This window comes from Prunus mume, linkage group LG8 (assembly GCF_029339155.1).
Source record: "Prunus mume cultivar Tortuosa linkage group LG8, ASM2933915v1, whole genome shotgun sequence".
Lineage (NCBI taxonomy): Eukaryota > Viridiplantae > Streptophyta > Magnoliopsida > Rosales > Rosaceae > Prunus > Prunus mume.
The window spans coordinates 15592690-15611608 of record NC_142705.1 but is presented as its reverse complement, the minus strand read 5'-3'; the positions used below and the strand labels follow the sequence as shown (position 1 = coordinate 15611608).

The 18919-nt window shown below is 38.0% G+C and overlaps 2 pseudogenes; both read right to left on the bottom strand.

The window, feature by feature from the left end:
- Positions 1–9490: 9490 nt before the first annotated feature.
- LOC148914830 (uncharacterized) lies at positions 9491–11039 on the bottom strand (annotated as a pseudogene).
- A 5195-nt stretch (positions 11040–16234) lies between these two features.
- On the bottom strand, positions 16235–17411 carry LOC148914829 (uncharacterized; annotated as a pseudogene).
- Positions 17412–18919: the final 1508 nt, after the last annotated feature.

The window sequence follows — 18919 nt, the reverse complement described above, 5'->3', positions numbered from 1 at the left end:
CCCCGTCTCTGAAAACCTTATCTCTCCCTCCTTGCACTCTCTAAAATACCCTCATGAAACTCTCTACAAAATCACCGATATCAATGAAGGACTTAGCAAATCCATAAGATGTAGAGGGATATTTGAGAATCGAAGCCACCTAATCTCTTAATACCCTTCTATATCTTGCTAGTGAATTCTGGATTAGTCTCTTTGCGTTTTGGTATGTTCTTTGTATCCCTAATTTCAGATTTTGTCTCTCTTGATTTGTCTGGTTTGTTTACATATTTTTTTATATTTCTGGTTTCTTTTTAGATTTTCTGATTTGGTTATCAAGAGATGATGAGGAAGCTTGCAGATTTATAACTTTTTCTTTTGCAGGTTTTCTATGTGAGTCGTATGTTTTTTGTTGTTGAAAATTTGTTACCTTCTCTTTTCACCATCATTTTATTTATATATTTTTCCTTTTGCAGGTTCTCGATATTCTTTTTTATGCTCATTTTACAAGTTTTCTATGGAAATATGGACCAATGGTAAAATTTCTCTTCCACCTAATTTTTTATGTTTATAATCTTAGCTTCTTTTTTTTTCTCTTTGTCATTTTGATTTATTTTCAGGGATGATGGAGGAGACTTCAGTTGTGCATCATTTGTATGTTTGGATGAGGAATGCTTGGATTAGGAGTACTTAGGTCTTGTTAGGAATTATGTTTGTTGTAGAATAAAGATTGGTTAACTATGTAATAACTATTGAATCTTCAAGTTTTATGAAAGAAACTATTTGTGTATATATTCATTAATAAAGCATTATGGTTGGTTTTCTAGTTAAAATCGTTGTATAGCATCATAGGAAATCAAAAAGAACTAAAAGGTAGCAGTTTGGAAACTTATTAGACGACGGTTTTTATAATAAATCGTCTATTGGTCTTTTTATAAAACAGATAATTAACGACGGTTTTTATAAAAAAGTGTCATCTATTATAGGTAAAGATGACCTTTTTATAAAAAAGGTCGTCTATTGTATGTAAAGATGACGGTTTTTATAAAAAACCGTCTATTGTCGTCTTTATAAACAATCCACAATGGTTTTCATAAAAAACCATCATCTTTACATACAATAAACGATGGTTTTATTAAAAACAGTCGTCTTTCCTCCTATAATTAACGATCTTTACCTCTAAACAACGCGATTTTCTTTAAAAACCGTCGTCTTTACAGATAAACAACGACGGTGAAAAGCCGTATTGTAGTTTGAAACCCAAATAGACGGCAGATCGATTTCACGACGGTTGGAAAACCTTTTACACGACGGTGGTTTCCCGTCATCTATTTCGATTTTTGTAGTAGTGAGTAGTATTGGATTTGTTGATTGTTTATGTTGATGACAATGCTGTAGAAATCGAGAAGAATCGACAGTAAATATTTTCCACTCGATCTAAACATGGCTTATTTCTTTCACATGGACTAGCTACAATGCTCATAAACTTGGTGTTTATGTGGATCATTGTTGAGAATCCCAACTCCAAAGGTTGGTTGGGAGAATGATTTATTTATTATTGACATGATATTGCCTATGCTGTAAGCATTGCTAGCCAATTTATGCATTCACCTAGTGAGGATCATATGACTTGATAACTTAAAGAGAGGTTTATTATTTAAGTGGTCATTTGGATCTAGAAGGTTATACTAACGCAGATTATTCACAAAAATAGACGTTCTACATCAGGTTACTTCACCTTTGTTGGTGGTAACCTAGTGCCCCGTTGTGTCTCGGTCCTTTGCCCAAGCTGTGGTTGAGGTGGTTACTTGCTGAAATTGGGTTTAGATCAAATGCTGCTACAAAGCTCGTGATAATCAATTTGCTAACAATCCTGCAACATGATCAAACTAAGCATGTAGAAGTTAATCGGCATTTCATTAAGGAGAAGCTGGAGCATAAGTTAATTTCTATACCTTTTGTGCCTTCTTCATGCAACTTGCAAATATGTTGACTCATGTTGTGTCAAAGTGCCGATTTGAAGACTCACTTGACAAGTTGGGCATTACCGATATCTATGCACCAACTTGCGTGAGTCAACGTTCCTGTTAGGAATAGAATTTATATTTTATTGTAATTATCTATTTTGAGTAGAATTAGGAGATTTTGTACATATTTCCTATTTGTAACCACTCTGTATGTAATATATATATTCCTCCTTAAGAGAAGAATAAACATATTAGTTTTAAACCCTAATTATTTTGAGTGATGATTATCTTGTCCATGGAAATATATAAATTGACCTAATGGAGCAATAACAGTATGTAACTTTGTGTATTTCATGAATGCTAAAGACTGATTGATGGAGAACAATGGGGATTGCTTTCCTATTTATACATATGTTCCATTAGTGGGGACAACGCTAGAAATTAAGTAGTTATATATTGGCATAGTACTTTGTTGCCTAGTTTTGTTAGTTGCTTGGTGGTGAAAATTTCAATGTTGCACAAGAGATGTTCAAAAATATTATATCAAGTTTATGTCTTGTGGCTTAAGGACACGAGAGATGTTATCAGTAGGATAGTTATTTAACGTACAAAGCGGAAATGCTATGAACCACAGCACCAAACTAAAATGTACTTTTTAGTTGCCTTGTGGAGAAAATTCCAATGTTCATGAAGAGAACCAAATATGTGTTGTGGTTGTGGCTTAGGGACACAACAGATTATTCCGTTCGTTAGTATTATCAGTTTGGTTACTAGGACACAAGAAATCTGAAGTTCCAATTCTTGGGAAGTTCCTATCGACCTACCTTTTGTCCTCTTGTTTATAGTGTCAAATTTTACCAATGTTTGCCAAAAATCCTTGTCAAAGGTAGTACTAATGAATTAGAAAGGGAATCGGATGTAAAATATAATATTTTGTTCGTCAAGAATTGTAAATTTTACAACAATCTTGAACTTGCCGAACTAATTTGGGAAAGGCTGTCAAATTGTAGTAATGGAAGTGTTATCAAAGTTAGTTAGCTCATAAGTTGGCTTAGTTAGAGTCTGTTAGCCTAAGAGCCGAATTGTACTCTTATAAAAACAGAGTTTTAGATGCTAACGGAGTTTGGCACAATGAAAAAGGGCCTTGAAGACCATTGGTTTCAAGTTTGAAAGCTTTTTTTTTTTTTTTTTTTTAGGTGCCAAACAATAAGAGAGATTTTATTGATAACGAATAATAAGGTTTACATCTTTAGCTAGAGTATCAAAAAGCCAATCGGTGGCCACCTCATCCCACCAGTGAACACACCTTGCTTGAGATACGAAGGAAGCAACCAAATGGGCCGCTTCGTTCACTACTGCGGCGCGAACAAAAACTCTACTGAACTAAAAGAATTCCATAAAATCTAATATCATGAATTAACCCTTCCAAGTTCATATCAATTTTGTCTTTGCCCTGAAGCATTTTAATAAGTTGTAGACAATTAGTTTCTACCTCAACTTTGTCAACCCCTACATCCTTTACTGCCATCATGAATGGATTCAGCGTCCATCATAAGAGCTGACTGACATAACATGTTCCCAGTACTGCCCGCCATGAGAAGAAAGCTGAAATATGATCACACCACCCACCCAACTCCACCCTGCAAGGTCTATGCTGCCAGGCACCATCGCAATTAATTTTAATCCAGCCAGGTTTGGGTTTTTGCCAAGATAGCGATACTGTTTGTCCTTGGTCTGGTGGTTTGGGCTGCTCAGAGGCCAACGGCAACGGCTTGTGTTGCGATTCTTGAAATTCCTGGACTTGTGCTTGCCAAAGTTGCACAGCTTCAGTTGGGCACACCTTCTTACCTTCAAAGATAGCCTCATTACGGCTTTTCCATATTCGCTAAAGTCCATAAGCTATCCATTGCAACACCACATCTACATTCTCATCTTGCCCGTATATATGCATTAACTCTGTCCAACAACCATCAAAAGTGGCACTCCTAAGCTTTCTCGTATCCAGTTGGAGTGAACTAGCAAACCAAAAAGCACGTGCAAATTCACACTTAAAGAATAAGTGCATAACTGATTCCCCCTCACTACCACAAACACCACAGGTATCATCAATATTAATATGCTTCTGCTGTAAATTTTGTCAAACAGCCACCGCGCCTTTACAAACTCACCAAATGAGGGACCAAATTTTTGGGACACATTCAGATGCTAAAAGCTCTTCCACAAAGCTGTGTGAGCCTCTGTGTTGCTCGATTCCCCCGTCCCTTTACTACCTAACTCTCCATTTCGATGCACGAACTGTGCAACATGGTATCCTGACCGGACAATTTATTTGTTCTTAACACCCTCATAATTCACGTTTGGTAAAGCCCAACTAAAAAACAACTTAAAAAGGCCCAATTTTTAGAACAAAAAAGTGAGGTTTGTTATTAACTAAGGGAATTGTAGAGAGAAATGAGGAGTATAGGAAGACAATAGAACTCTAAAACTTCTTGTCTTCTTCTTTGATAATCACCTATTTATTGGCTTACAATGATAGGAAGCTAACCCACAAATTATGAGTTAAAGGCTACTAATTACAATACTAATAACATAGGTTACAAGATATCAAAAGGTGGAGGTAATGGATGTAATGGTGGTCATCCACATTCTCTCTCTCTCTCTCTCTACTTTTCTTTTGTTAATTTGAATTTGGGAATCTAGGGTTTTTGATTTTCTGAATTTAATTTCAATTTTTTTTAGATCTTAAAATTAGTTTGGAGTTTAGTAACAAACAAGTTTTTAGATCTTAAAATCAATACTTAAAAACTCATGTTTAAATATGATTTATTTTCTAAAAATTATGTTAAAAAGAAATTTATATCTTGATTTTTGAATTCATTTTTTTTTTAATAGAATACCAAACGAGCCCTTAACCTGTCCTCGACACTCACCCTCATCTGCAAAAATGTACATAACCTCTCCTCGACACTCACCCTCATCTGCAAAAATGTACAATCTTTATTGTGTATATTAGATGCCAAACGGGCCCAGTGGACTTTTGTTATAAAATAAAATAAAATAAAAAAAACTGTATATCTTAGATTAAATATATTAAAATTTTGACTAAACATAACGCATAATAATAATATAGACTAAATATATACATAATATATACATATATATGAAGTCTTTTATTATTATTATTGCTTATTCACAAAATAATAATAATAATAATAATAAAGTACGTTTATTTGGTTTATCAATCTATATGAACGTTGCGGAATATATTATGAGTTCAATGAAAGTTCCTTTCTCTGTTTGTTTAAAAAAAAAATGGATTTTTTTGAGAAGCCCTCAGAGTATGAAATCAGAATGTTCCCCACTACGAATTTGTTACAATTAGTTGGGCGTGGCGAATGAGAAAATAAATATGCAGGATACAGCCACTCTCTTCTTTTGTGAGTCCCAAAAAAAAAACTTCATAGAGTGGGGGAAGGAGGAAGAAGCATATCATTGCCCCTTCTCCCCTCCTTTCTCCTTGCATGTTTCCTTTGGATTAGTGAATAAGTCAACTGAGGCGTTTTCAATAAGAAGCCATTTGTTGTGATTTTTTCTGAGCTATGCTCACATTGAAGTTCCCCCATCACCTTTTTTATGCGTTCTCAAATAAATCCTTCTCCCAAAACCCATTCTCTAACACTGCACATGTTCTCTAAACTTGGGTCTACATGGTCTTCGACAGAAGTTGCTACAAATCACCCAATTGTTCTTTGTCAAAGTTGTTGTTTTCGTTTATTTGTCCGCTCTTATGCCCAAAATGCCCAAATTGATCGCTGGAAACCAAGTTTTCCATAGATCTGTTATAAATGCGGTAGTGGGTATGGCCGCAATGACGCTTCTTCAAGTGGTGGTGGTAGGGTTTGTTTAGGCTCATGGGTTGCTTTAGGATTTCGGTTATGTTGGGTATGTAGGCTTATGGCTAATTGTGATGATGTGGGCCAGTAGTTTTCATGCGGCTTTTGTCAACTTTAATTTTGATTTTAACATGTTAATTTGTTGCCCTCTTGTGACGTTGATGTCTTTGATTATACTGTTAAAGTTTATATAATAAAAGTTTATATTTGATTTAAAAAACTACTTAAAAAAAAATACAAAAGTAGAGAAAATTTTCATTGAAGTATAAGTTCATAGTTTGAGACAACGACACAACATATATTTTGTAGGGACGGAAGACGAATGTGTTAGTAAATAGTAAAGAATCAAATGCACAGCCTAGCAGTATAGTCGATCAATCTACACATCCAACCTTGGCTTACGCTTCTTGATCGCCACGCAGGGAGAAAGTAGCCTTGTTGAAGAAGAGGCTTCTTGGCAAAACTTGTTGCGATCCTCGCCCATGCTGTAATGAAGACGAACCATTACATTAGCCCATTGTTGATCATCACCTCGATCTTCTCCGGCCTTTCTCTGACGATTTTGAACCAGCACGAGCAATTTACTGGTAGCGTCACTGTCGCGGTTGACGGGTAGCGGACGAGGGTAGAAGAAATCAGTGGGAAAGAAGTTGTATTGGAGGAGGCCAGACATGGCTGGATATGGCTCAAACGCAGTCGGAAAGCTCTTTGAAGTTTTGTCTTGTTTTGTGTCGGATGGTGGCCTTGTCGTTGAAGTGGCTGTATTTTATATTAAGTGAGGACTTGGGGCATAAGTCATTGGTTAATTAATTTGGGCATTGACTGATCTTTCTTGTTTAGACGTTGAATATTCTTCGACAGCTGCATATTATTTGTTCCCCAAGAAAAAACAGGATTGTTGCGTAACGGCTAGAGTCTGGCTTCGGGATGTGACGAAACTTTAAGATCTCGTTTGTTACATGAAATTGATTAGGACAGGACTAATCACAAGAATTAAGATTTGGCTTGGAATAAGTCTTGTAAGCCTATCGAAATCAAACACCCAAATCACCAATTCAACAAAACCCACACAAATACGGATCTTCTTCTTCTTCTTTTTCCGCAAACCAACAACCCACAAGGTAAAACCATATGAATACCGTAAGATTTTCCAAAGCATAACCAGTATCAAAATAAAAATAATAAGGAAAAAAAAATAAAGAGAGAGAGTCGGGGAGAGAGAGAGAGAGAGATTGGAGGCTTACAAGAATATATATAGCAGCTGATGGTTTGATTTGGGGCAAGGGTGATTTGAAATCTAAATTGAATACACTCCCCATAATAAGATTTTATTTGGGTTGCCAAGGCTAGGGTAGTAATTTAGTCCCCAAAAAAAAAAACACAAGTTCTCTGGGCTATAGTCCAGGTTATAGCATTTTTATGGGACCGTTCCTGCTTGCGTGCTCGATCGAGGTCTGGTGTTTTCTATCGGCACGTCTTATTTTGGGTTGTACGTACTAAGACCTTGATTTTAAGTGGGCTATGATAAGCGGTGTTAGTGAGGGTGTTATACTAGCTAGTGAGCTTATAAATAAGCCCATTTTTTGATTCATGACAGAATTAATGCTAAATAGCACAATCCTGTCCTAGTCCCCTCCAACAAACATGCCCTAAGTCACACGCACTCGAAAAGTAACACAACCCTATACATAGCATATGAGCTTGGACCCAAAAGAATACATACATATGTTATGTTATTTTGTTTTTACTATTTTATCCCTTATTAATTAAGTTATTTTGTTTTATAAACCTAATTAAAAAATGGCATATCTTGACATTTTGAATGTTTTACCAATTCTTGTTAGCACATAACTCTGCCAAGGGAGTGGGAGTATCATTTATACACAAATTTTTTTTAAAAGTTTTAGATCAAGAGGCCTACAAAAATTCAAGTGCGATTTATGTGCTCAGCTGAGTCAGCAGTAACCACAAGATTGAGAGCCCTGAAAAAAACATTTACAAAATTAATTTTGATGGATAAGTTCCATCTAATGGTGATTCTGAGTTAAATCTTTCCAAAATAGAAGTTGAAGGGGATTCTAAGACGCTAATTCAAATTACTACAAGGCGGGCGAATTTACCTTGGAGCTTACAAATCAAAGTCCCATTAACTGTCAAGGGAGCTGTCTATGATTTGTACACAAATAATGAAAGACAAGGCTTAGATTGAGAGCTCATTTACAAAAATTCAAGTACGATTTTAGCTGCTCAGCAGTAACCACAAAGGAATAGTTGGGTTGCTTGTTTGTCCTTGATGTAATGTAGAACTTGAGCAGCTACAACTAATGAGAGATTTGGCCTGCAAAGCTCTCTCCAAAACTGTAGTCATTCCTTGTTGGAGACGTGAGACTACATAATTCATGAAGAAGGATTCACACGGCAAGACGATAGGCCCAGAACTAGTTGAGAGTCCAAATTTGTCTTCAGACATCTTGAAGAGCTCTTGGAAAATGTAGTTAGAGAGATAGGCTAAAGGCAGCACGAAACGGGTGTGGTCAATGGTGTAGATAACAAAGGTTCCCTTTTCACCCACCATACTATTCATCAAATTGTTGCCAACTGCTCTTGGGGATGAGTTTTTGTTCCTCCCCAAAGCATCTCTCTTCTGTCACTTGCTAGCAATTTTAAGGAGCCTCTTGGGGCTGATGATTATATTGTCCATGGAAATATATAAATTGACGAAATGGAGCAATAACAGTCACTACTACATTTTACACTTTGCGCGACGAATGGACTTTCGTCGCGCAAAGTAACATTTCGTCGCACATAATATGCGCGACAGTAAATTCGTCGCGCGTATTCCGTCGCTCAAAGTTCGTGAAGAAAGACTTTGCACGACCAAATAATTGACTTCGTCGCGCAAAACAGTGCGACGTAGCACCTTTGTTGCAGGAAAGTTGTAGGGACGAAACGACGGTGCGACGCACGAATTTTTGTGCCACGGAAAAGTTGTCGCGCAAGATTAGCATCGCACTATTTTGCGCAACGAAAGCTCTTTGTCGCGCTAAATTGGCGCAACGGAGGATTCTTCGTCGTTCAAACCTGGCGCGACGAAAGTATTGCGTGACGAAATATGGTCTGCCGCGCATACATAGCTTGCGCGACGAGAAAAGTCGTCGTGCAAGAATAAATTAAAGTGTGTAAATTATTATTTTCACGGTTTTTTTTTAAAGTGAGTTTGCGCTACAAGAAACATTTGTCTCGCAAAATTTATACAGATTATTTAAATTTAATATTACGTTTTTTTAATTTTGTAAAAAAATAAATTTGGTTTTTTTTTATTTGGTAATAAAATGAAATTGCAATCCAAAAATGAATTGTAAAGAATACATTTATTATATAAAATAAAATAAATGTAGATTACAAGAGAAATATTTAAAAAATAATTATGAAAATTATAAACTAATCAAATAATGTTCCAAAATCTACATGGTCGTCAGGCATATGCGGCTCGGGGATCTGGGGGTCTACAGGGCCGTGGTCTGCTGGGATGCTCTGGTGGGCAGTCTCGGATGTCGACGCACCAAAATTCGGGATTGGAATGCCTGACCGCGCGAGGGACTGCAGAATCACCGACATCCGACCCTCAAGCTCGGCAACTGCGATGTCAAACAGTCACCGATTGTTTACTCGCGATGATGACCGCGGTCGAGGTTCCCTCTGTCGGGCATTCCCCATCCCTTTACAATATGTTCCCGGCCTCTTCCCGAGAGTTTGATCCAATGTCTCCATCAAGATTTGAAATCCAGCATCCTGTGGAGGATCCACTAACTCGATCGGAGTCTCGGGAGGAAGTTGGGAGGCAGACTCCTGAAGAACCAACTGGCTCCTCTCCACCATCGTCGTCTGTTTAACATAACATAAAATATAAATTAAAACATGTATATAAATTGAATGCGTAACATAAAAATTAAAAAAATACTTACATGAAGGGACTCGGCCAACTCATTTCCAAGTCAAACATAGACGTCACCAAAGACGTCGATCTCTGGGAATTTCGACCCCCCCTTAAATTGAATAAGAGAAGAAAAATATTAGTATGAACAAAATAAATTAATAATAATGACATATTAAAAATTAAATAGAAATGATATTATTATTACCCGCCGCCGTGCATCCATCCTATATGAGAAGGGCCTGGAGCCGGAATGGTGGAGAAGAGTCTTCTTCTTCCTATTGCCCTTATTCACTTGGGTTTTATTATGTTATACAAAAAATAAAACATATTAGTTTAAATATAAAAAATGAAATAAATATTAATAAAAAAAATATGAAATAATTAAACAAATACCACATAATCAGGCGCCTGAAAATGAGTGTAGAGCCATGCCCAACTATCCTCCCGCCCCTCAAGCTCCTTCGGGCAACCTCCCCGAAGAGCGACTTCCGGATCATCAAACGCCTGAAAATGGTGGCGCAAGTCGCTCTTCCACTGCTTGTACATCTCACCGAAGAGTCTGTTGACGTACGCCAACGACTCCTCGTTGACATCCTCTAAGTTATAGTTCGTCTGTAATAAATTACTTACATACATTAAGTAATAGAAATATATAAAATTTGAAAGAAAAATAATTACAAGGTAGGATACATACCGACAACTGGCCGCGAACCTCCATCTTGATCTCGTCAGGCACGACCTTCCAAGACTTCCAGTGCATCGGGTAATGGGTCCGAACGACGTGGCCAATGTCGTGGGCCAAGGAGCTATGCAACTTCGCTGTCGGTGCAGCTCGATGGCACTTGTCGTATTCAATGCTAATACGATTTGGTCACCCGGGTGACCTTCGCCGTCTTCAGTTGCCGACACAGCCCTCGGGTGTTCTTCTTGGCTGCAATGAGATATGACAATAATGTTCAATAAATAACAAATGTAACTATAAAATTCAAAATATAAAAAATTAAAAAAAGAACTACAATTGAAGGGATATCTATACCTGGCCGTGACCCGAGGCAACAAGACTATCGGTCGACGTCGTGTCGGTGGTGCTTGAGGGCGGTGCCGCCGCCTTAGCGCTAACAGTGCGCCACCGATAAAGCGATGACGCAGCGCTGGGACACCTGGCGGTTGGTCAGCGATCTTTGGAGTGGCGCAGATGCCGATTGAGGCGGGGCTCGAACTCGGTGTAGTCGTCACCGACCTACGACGTCTAATCAGATCTGACATCTGCACAATTTCCAAAGGGTACACACACACACACATTAATAGAATTTAGAATATATAAGTTATAAAATTTCATTAACAATTTTAAATAATTAATTACAAGAATAACCTAGGGTTTGCGATTTCGGAGTATCCGGGACTCCGATCCACAATCCATCAAATCCTACACGATCCTAGAAATACAAGGTACAACATACGTGAGTTTGAGTTCGATCCAACGGTCCGAACATATCAAACCTAAAAATCGCACAATAGGCGAAATCCGTTCGAGACTGAAACGGTAACCAAATTAAAATTTGACCACACGTACGTGCTCGTGACAAAAAGGGATTGCTCTGGGACCCAATGCCCGCTGCCATAGTCCCCACATGCCACCACACGCGCGGCAGCGCGTGGGTGTCCAAAACGATAACAATCGCCGGAAATTTCTAAAAAATAAGGGCCAAGGTTCCTACCATAGGTTCAAAACATCATTTAGAAGGCACTTTTGTTCTCGGACCTACCCCAAAAAATGAATAGAAGTGGCCGGAATTGAAATTCAAAAACCGGCCAAAACCTAAGGTTTAAATTCGAGACACCTATTCACACAATTATCCAAATCCTAATCAACCATCAGCTAGAGCACAAGAAGTAGTCCAGAAACCATACCTCAGGCTTCGAAATTGGTGGCTAGAGGAGAGACAAAGCGGGAGGCGAAGAATCTACCAAACGGCTTTTTCGGCGGAATCTTCGGCGGTGACGGCGGGGAACCTCTGGGCCGACGGTGGTGGCGACCGTCCTTTTCCGGCACAAAGATCGGGCTAGGGTGACGGCGGAGAGAGAGGGTGTTTAGGTAGAGAGAGGAAGTGAGGAAGAAAGGAGGCTGTCGCGATTTTTCTAAATATTTCTCGGATCTTGCGCGACGAAGGACAATATGCGTCGCGCAAGCTCCGTTTAAATGAACACTGCACGACGAAGAAATAAAAAGAACCGTCGCGCAAGGTTGTTTTCCGCCCAAATTTTGAACACCTTGCACGACGAAGGACACTATGCGTCGCGCAAACTCCGTTTTAATGAACATTGCACGACTAAAAAATAAAAAACCCGTCACGCAAGGTTGTTTTCCGCGCAAACTCCGTTTTTAATGAACATTACGTGACGAACTATTGACCAGATTGCGTGACGAAGAGGTAGTGTATTAGTCGCGTGAAGAAAAAAAATCTCAACTATGTGTACGGTTTAGGGTTTGGAATGGGCGACGAACATATTATTCGTTGCGCAAGTCTTTGTTATGTGCAAACCCCCCGCAAAAATTCATGCTAAGTGTTCCCTACTTGTAAAAGGGCTGAATGAGATTGCGCGACAAATACACCACTTGTTTGTCGCGCAAGCCTTTGTTCTGTGCAAACCCCTCGCAAAAAATCATGCTAAGTGTTCCCTATTTGTAAAATGGCTGAATGAGATTGCGCGACGAATAAACCACTTGTTCGTCGCGCAAGTTCTGTAATTGCGCGACGAATAAATTTGTTTTCGCGCAAGTTCTAAATTGCGCGACGAATAAATTTTGTTTCGTCGCGCAAGATTGTAATTCCGCCATAAATTCTGAAAATTCCGAAAATTTAATTATAATTACATTATTTTTTGTTTATAGGTGTTATATCTAAATTTTAATTTATATATTATATGTTGTAATTTAATTTGTGATTGCAAATTTTGTGTGCAACTTCATTTTAATTTGTGATTGCCATATTTACAACAAATTTCATTGACTATATTTTACATGGGTAGTCGCTAATGAATTGCATTATTCATCATCTGAACTATTGTAACTTTTGTTATCCTTGCTATCATCAGTTTCGGTCTCCCAATCCTCATCCTCATCACTTTCGTGGTTCGGGCCCACTGGAACTTCATAGCACGGAAGATCACCGAGGTCAATTGTAATTGACTGAATCGGTATTTCGATTGAAGACACTCCTTGAAGCAGAAACGGTTCTTGTATAACATCTGTATCTCAAAGTGTTTCCGCATCAGTTTCCATGGAAGATTCCAACCGTTAGGTCGTGACGTTGTCAATGTCGTTGTCAGTTGGGTCTAGTTCTGGTATAGCATACACGTTCCTCTGATCCATCTGCTGAGCAACCTTCCAACCACTTCCGGCTTTAGGGTCATCTAGATACACAATTTGTCTTGCCATGTTTGCCAAAATGTAAGGGTCGTCATCATACCAAGTTCTGTTAATGTTCACTGATAGTAAGCCATGGTATATTTTAACATTTCCCTGCCTATTTGGATTTGTATCAAACCATCGACACTTCAACACACTAATACAAAAAGTGAAAAAGACGACCAGAAAAAAACGACGGTCTAAGTGAAAACCGTCGTTGTTTTTTAAAAGCCGACGGTTTTATAAAACCGCCGTGTAATAACACCTTAGACAACTAAAAAATGGCGATTCAAATGGATGTTCCTAAAACACGACGTACCTAATTAAAAAACAGACGTCTTATTGAAATAGGATTTCCAAGTGGTAAAATCATAGCCAACAAATAACGGCGGAAGTTATGAACCGACCGACGTAGAAAGTAAAGACGACGATTTCAAAAAAAGCCGCCGTTTTTACCCAGAAATTAACACAACCAAGTTTTCGTATAAGGTGTCGTATAATTACAAATAAATTCACGGCGGTAAAATACAAAATACCGCCGTATTAAATTAATGTACAACTAGGGCAAAGATAAATATAACGACGTCTTTCTCGTATTTCTACGACAATATCTTTAAATCTCACCAAGTTGGGGTTTTCATTTAACGACGTATTATACAATTTAACGTCGTATTTATCCACTTTATACGTCATACATTATATTTAAACCGTCGTCTGAATAAGAATTTTTTTTAACAATTTATTTCTTGGATTTTGTTATCCTACGTTGGTAGATCTACTTAATGACAAGAATTGAAATAACCACGACGGTTTATATAGAAAACCGCCGACATAATCAGATTTTTCTGAGATCACAAGGGTTAGGAAATCTTACAAGATAGAACTCTGTTGCTCATCATAACCTTACCAGAAAGACAATATTTTAGAGGTTAATGATGTATGTGTATTTGTGTCTTTGAGATACACAAACGCACATACACATTAACATCCAAAAAATTGCTTCTGAAATTTGACGACGGCAGCCTCAGATTTGCAATCAGAGAGACAATTTTTTGGAAGTGGATGATGTGTGTGCGTTTGTGTAGATTTGTGTATCTACACAAACGCACACACACATCAACATCCAAACAATTGCCTCCTAAAACTTCATGACAGCAGCCACATATTTGCAATCAGAGAGACAATTTTTTGAAAATTGGTGATGTGTGTATGTTTGTGAATCAGATACACAAACATACACACAAACCAACATTCAAACAATTGCCTCCCAAGAGATGAGGTGAGACAGAGAAAGGGGCAAGAAGAAGTTGAAACCCTAATCGAATACTAAAACTGAAAGCACCCGTGAAAAAAAACCCTATTTATAATTAAAAAACCAAATCCACGTCGGTTATATTACACATAAAGACGTTTAACAAAAATAATCCACGTCGGTTAACAAATACATTACGTCGTCTTAATCTTACTCAAGACGACAAGAAAAGACGACGGTATAACAAAAAACAGTCGTTGTTTTTATATTCGTATTTGATTTAAATCAATCACCCAGAAAAGAAACTTTACAAATTCTAAAACATTAATTTTCTCGGGAAAAAAAACTCTATTTATAAGGCACTGTTTTTGAAAAATAAACTGAAAGAACAAGGGAAAAAAAATTATATTTATAATTATAAAAATAAAATCCACATCGGTTATATTACACATAAAGACGTTTGAAAAACGAATCCACGTCGCGAAAAAAATATTGCGTCGTTTTAGTTTGTATGTTTATCTTGCGGCCATGTTCTGTTAATATATGTCATATGTTTCCTTTTTAACGATGTTTTTTTGTTGGAGTTGGTCGTCTATTCTCATCCTCGACTGTTTTTTTTATGTCTTTTTGCAGTACAAAGACGTCGATTTTTATTTTTTGATGACATTTTTTGTTTTAACAACAACGGTTATTCACCGCCGTAGTTTTGTTATGGAAAAGATGTCGGTGGATTCCACGACCATTTGAAAACAGAATACACGACGGTGAATTCCCGTCATGTTTTTCCTTTTTTGTAGTAGTGACATGATCACTTGGTATCGGTCTTTGTAAAGCAATTGCACGACAGTTGTGAGTTGGACATAGAAATCAATGTCAGTACTTTCGCCACCACCTGGGACATGGACACCGCTGTTTTGCGTACACAACTTGTCATCTCGTGCAGTCCCCAAAAACTTAAAGCCATTAACATGGCAACCTAAGAATAATTCAGTGCGAATCAGGCCGAACGCCAAGTTATATAACGTTTCACTGTAAGATGGTGAATTCGATGATTTCAACTTATTCACCTAATATTATACAAATGAATTCACATGTTAGTTTGATAACATTAAATAATACACAATATATATATATATAACAAATACAAAACACTTATAACTTACATATTCCAAAAACCATTTTGGAAACAAATCACGATGTTTCTTGGCATACAAATGTGATGGATGTTCTCGCTTCATCATCTCTTCATGCTCATCTAAGTATGACATTATCTCATCACAATTGTTAATTACGAACCAATGCGCTACCTCCATGTCATTTCTGGAAAACAACTCTCCTCGTACCGGATCTCCAAAGGGTCGTGCGCTTTGGGCGAAAACAGAAAGTTTTTTATTTCTCAGACCTCCGTAATTATTGCGCTGAGGACGATTGAAAGTCGTGTCCACATCTTTTAAATACATTCCACAGAAAGTAAGCGACTCATATTGAACCCAAGCCTCTATAATTTATCCTTCGAGTTTCTGTTGTGTACAGTTTTTTTCAACTTTCCGAGAAGCCTGGCAAAATAAAAACAAATGATACAAATTAGCTACCGTGAGATAAGGATGCAAAAACAAATTATGAGGATTATATACCTATTAGATACATCCAGCGATAGTTTATAGTACCAGCGAGCAATGCCTCTTTTGGCAAATGAACCATCACGTGGATCATACTTGTGAAGAAAGTTGGAGGGAATATCATCTCGAACTTGCATAGGCCTTGGACAATGTCATGGCGCAACTGATTAATGTCTGTTTTTCACAATGTTTTTGCCGTCAGTTGGGAAAAAAATCTGGACAACAACATGATTGGTTTCACTACATCTTCTAGGCAAAAGGTGTCGAATACCCACAGGAAGTAGGCGTTGCATAAACACATGGCAGTCATGGCTCTTGAGTCCAGTAAATTTACCCCCGTCAACATTCACGCAACGAGCGATATTAGAAACATACCCATTGAGAATCTTTACCAACGATACAAACTGTAGAAAATCTTTTTTGTCATTCGGTTTCATGGCAAAAAATGTCAGATCCCTTCTAGCTTTATCACCTTCCCTATTCATTCATAAACCTCTTTGTATGCCCATTTTTTCCAAATCAAGACGAGCTTTGATCGTGTCCTTTGTCTTACCCTCGATATTTAGAATCATGCCCAGCAATGTGTTAAAGACATTTTTCTCAACATGCATAACGTCGAGATTGTGCCTCAATTTTAGTTTCAACCAATATGGGAGCTCAAAAAACATAGACTTGTGCGTCCAGTTCAAATGTGTAGAAGGTCTGGTCTAAGTAACTGTTTTCCCAAACGGAGAAATATCCAAACGGTTTAGCTGTTCCAAGATCTCATCACCGGACCATTCTCTAGTTCTGAGGCGATGCTCTGTGTTCCCGTCAAACTCTTTATCATTTTCCCGCCACTCGTGGTCCCATAACAACCATCTTCGATGACCAAGATAACAAACTTTTCCAACATGCCAACAAGAAGTTACATTTTCTTTGCATATAGGGCATGCCATATAACCCTCTGTGCTCCACCCAGAAACCATTGTATATGTGGGAAAATCATTTACAGTTCACATCACTGCTGCCCGCAAAGTGAACATCTTCCCAGTGGCTTTATCGTACGTGCGCACACCGTTTGTCCATAAATCCTTAAGCTCATCAACCAACGGCCGTAAGTAAACATCGATTGACCTGCCAGGATCCTCAGTTATCAAAACAGTCATCATCATGTACTCTTTCTTCATGCATTTCCAAGGCGGCAAATTATATGGAAATATGAAAATCGGCCAAGTGCTGTGGTGTTGGTTTAGAACCCCGTACTGATTGAATCCGTCAGTGGCAAGTCCCAATCTAACATTTCGAGGATCAGCAGCAAAGTCGGGGAACGTTCGATCAAACTCTTTCCATGCTTCCCCATCTGTAGGATGCCGCATCATATCGTCGTCTACTCGTTTCTCCTTATGACATCTCATGTCTGTGGCAGTATGAGTCGACATATACAATCGATGTAGCCTAGGTTTCAAGGGCAGATAGTGCATGACTTTCTGTGGAATCTTAGTCGTCCTATTCTGAGATGTCATCTTGAACCTCGACTCTTTGCATATAGGGCATGTATCTAATGTTTCATACTCTTTGTAGAATAACATGCAATTGTTTTTGCAAGCATGAATTTTTTCATAACCCAATCCAAGACCATTCAACACCTTTTGTGCTTGTCTATGGTCTTTGGGCAAACAATTGTCCGTCGGAAGTATTCTCTTGAAAACGCCCAAAAAGTAATCGAAACACAAGTTCGACATACGATACTTTATTTTTCCGTGCATTAGCTCTACAATGGCCGTAAGAACGGAAAAGCTCTCGCACCCTGGGTATAACTCTTGGTTGGCACTTTTTAACAGTTGTTCATATTGTTCGAACTCTGCACTATCCATTGGAGTAGGCACATCATCTCCCCCTTCCTGATTGATGTTGGTCGATGCAAATGGAAAAGCATCATTTATAATATCAATGACTTGTTCATTAGGATCCACAATAGGTTCAATATTGTCTACCCTTGTGACATTTGAAGATTAAACATTGTCTAATTGTTCCCCGTGAAGGTTCCAAATGCTATATATGTCAATCATTCCATTCTTTACTAAATGAAAGCCAACATTTTCAATTGTCTCCCACAACGTGTTATTACACCTTCTACAAAGACAACGGATTCTAGTTGCACCCGGGTTGTGTCTACGTGCAAACGCAATAAAATCCTCGATTCCATCCAAGTATTCGTCTGCGCATCTATTCGGGTTCTGTATCCACCTTCTGCTCATGATTCCTGAAACCACAATCACAACATTTTATCACAACAACTTCATACGAAGTTATAATGTCACCTTATGCCTCCGGTAAGGGCACTATCCCATTCGGTAATGCATAGTCCTGTCACGTAACTTACGGCTACATGAGATTAGATTTCGACGTGGATAAGTTTCGGCAGCATCTCGACAGTTCTTGAGGTGGGCATAGGTATAAATACCTACGTACCACCCGAAGAACATACCGAGATGACACCGAAATCTCCACAATCGAAATCTAATCCTGTAGCCGTAGATTACATGACAACACTATGCATTACCAAACTGTCCAAATAATAGGACAATTCAAGAATTAATTGGACCGCAGTCATGCTTTACGCATCCATGCACGAAATCCAACTAATCTCGAACGGGAAACTAAGTGTTACTAAAAAGTTATAATAAAAGTACGAAGTTAATTTCAATTAACTTCGTACATCACAACACATTGTGCTACGTCACGCACAATTTAACAACATAATATAAATAAATTCAACAACAAAATATATAAATATAACAAACTAAGTTCAACATAATGTAATGAATTTAATATAAAATGAATGAAATACTTTCTCAATCGTTCTCCACAATCGCAATTTACA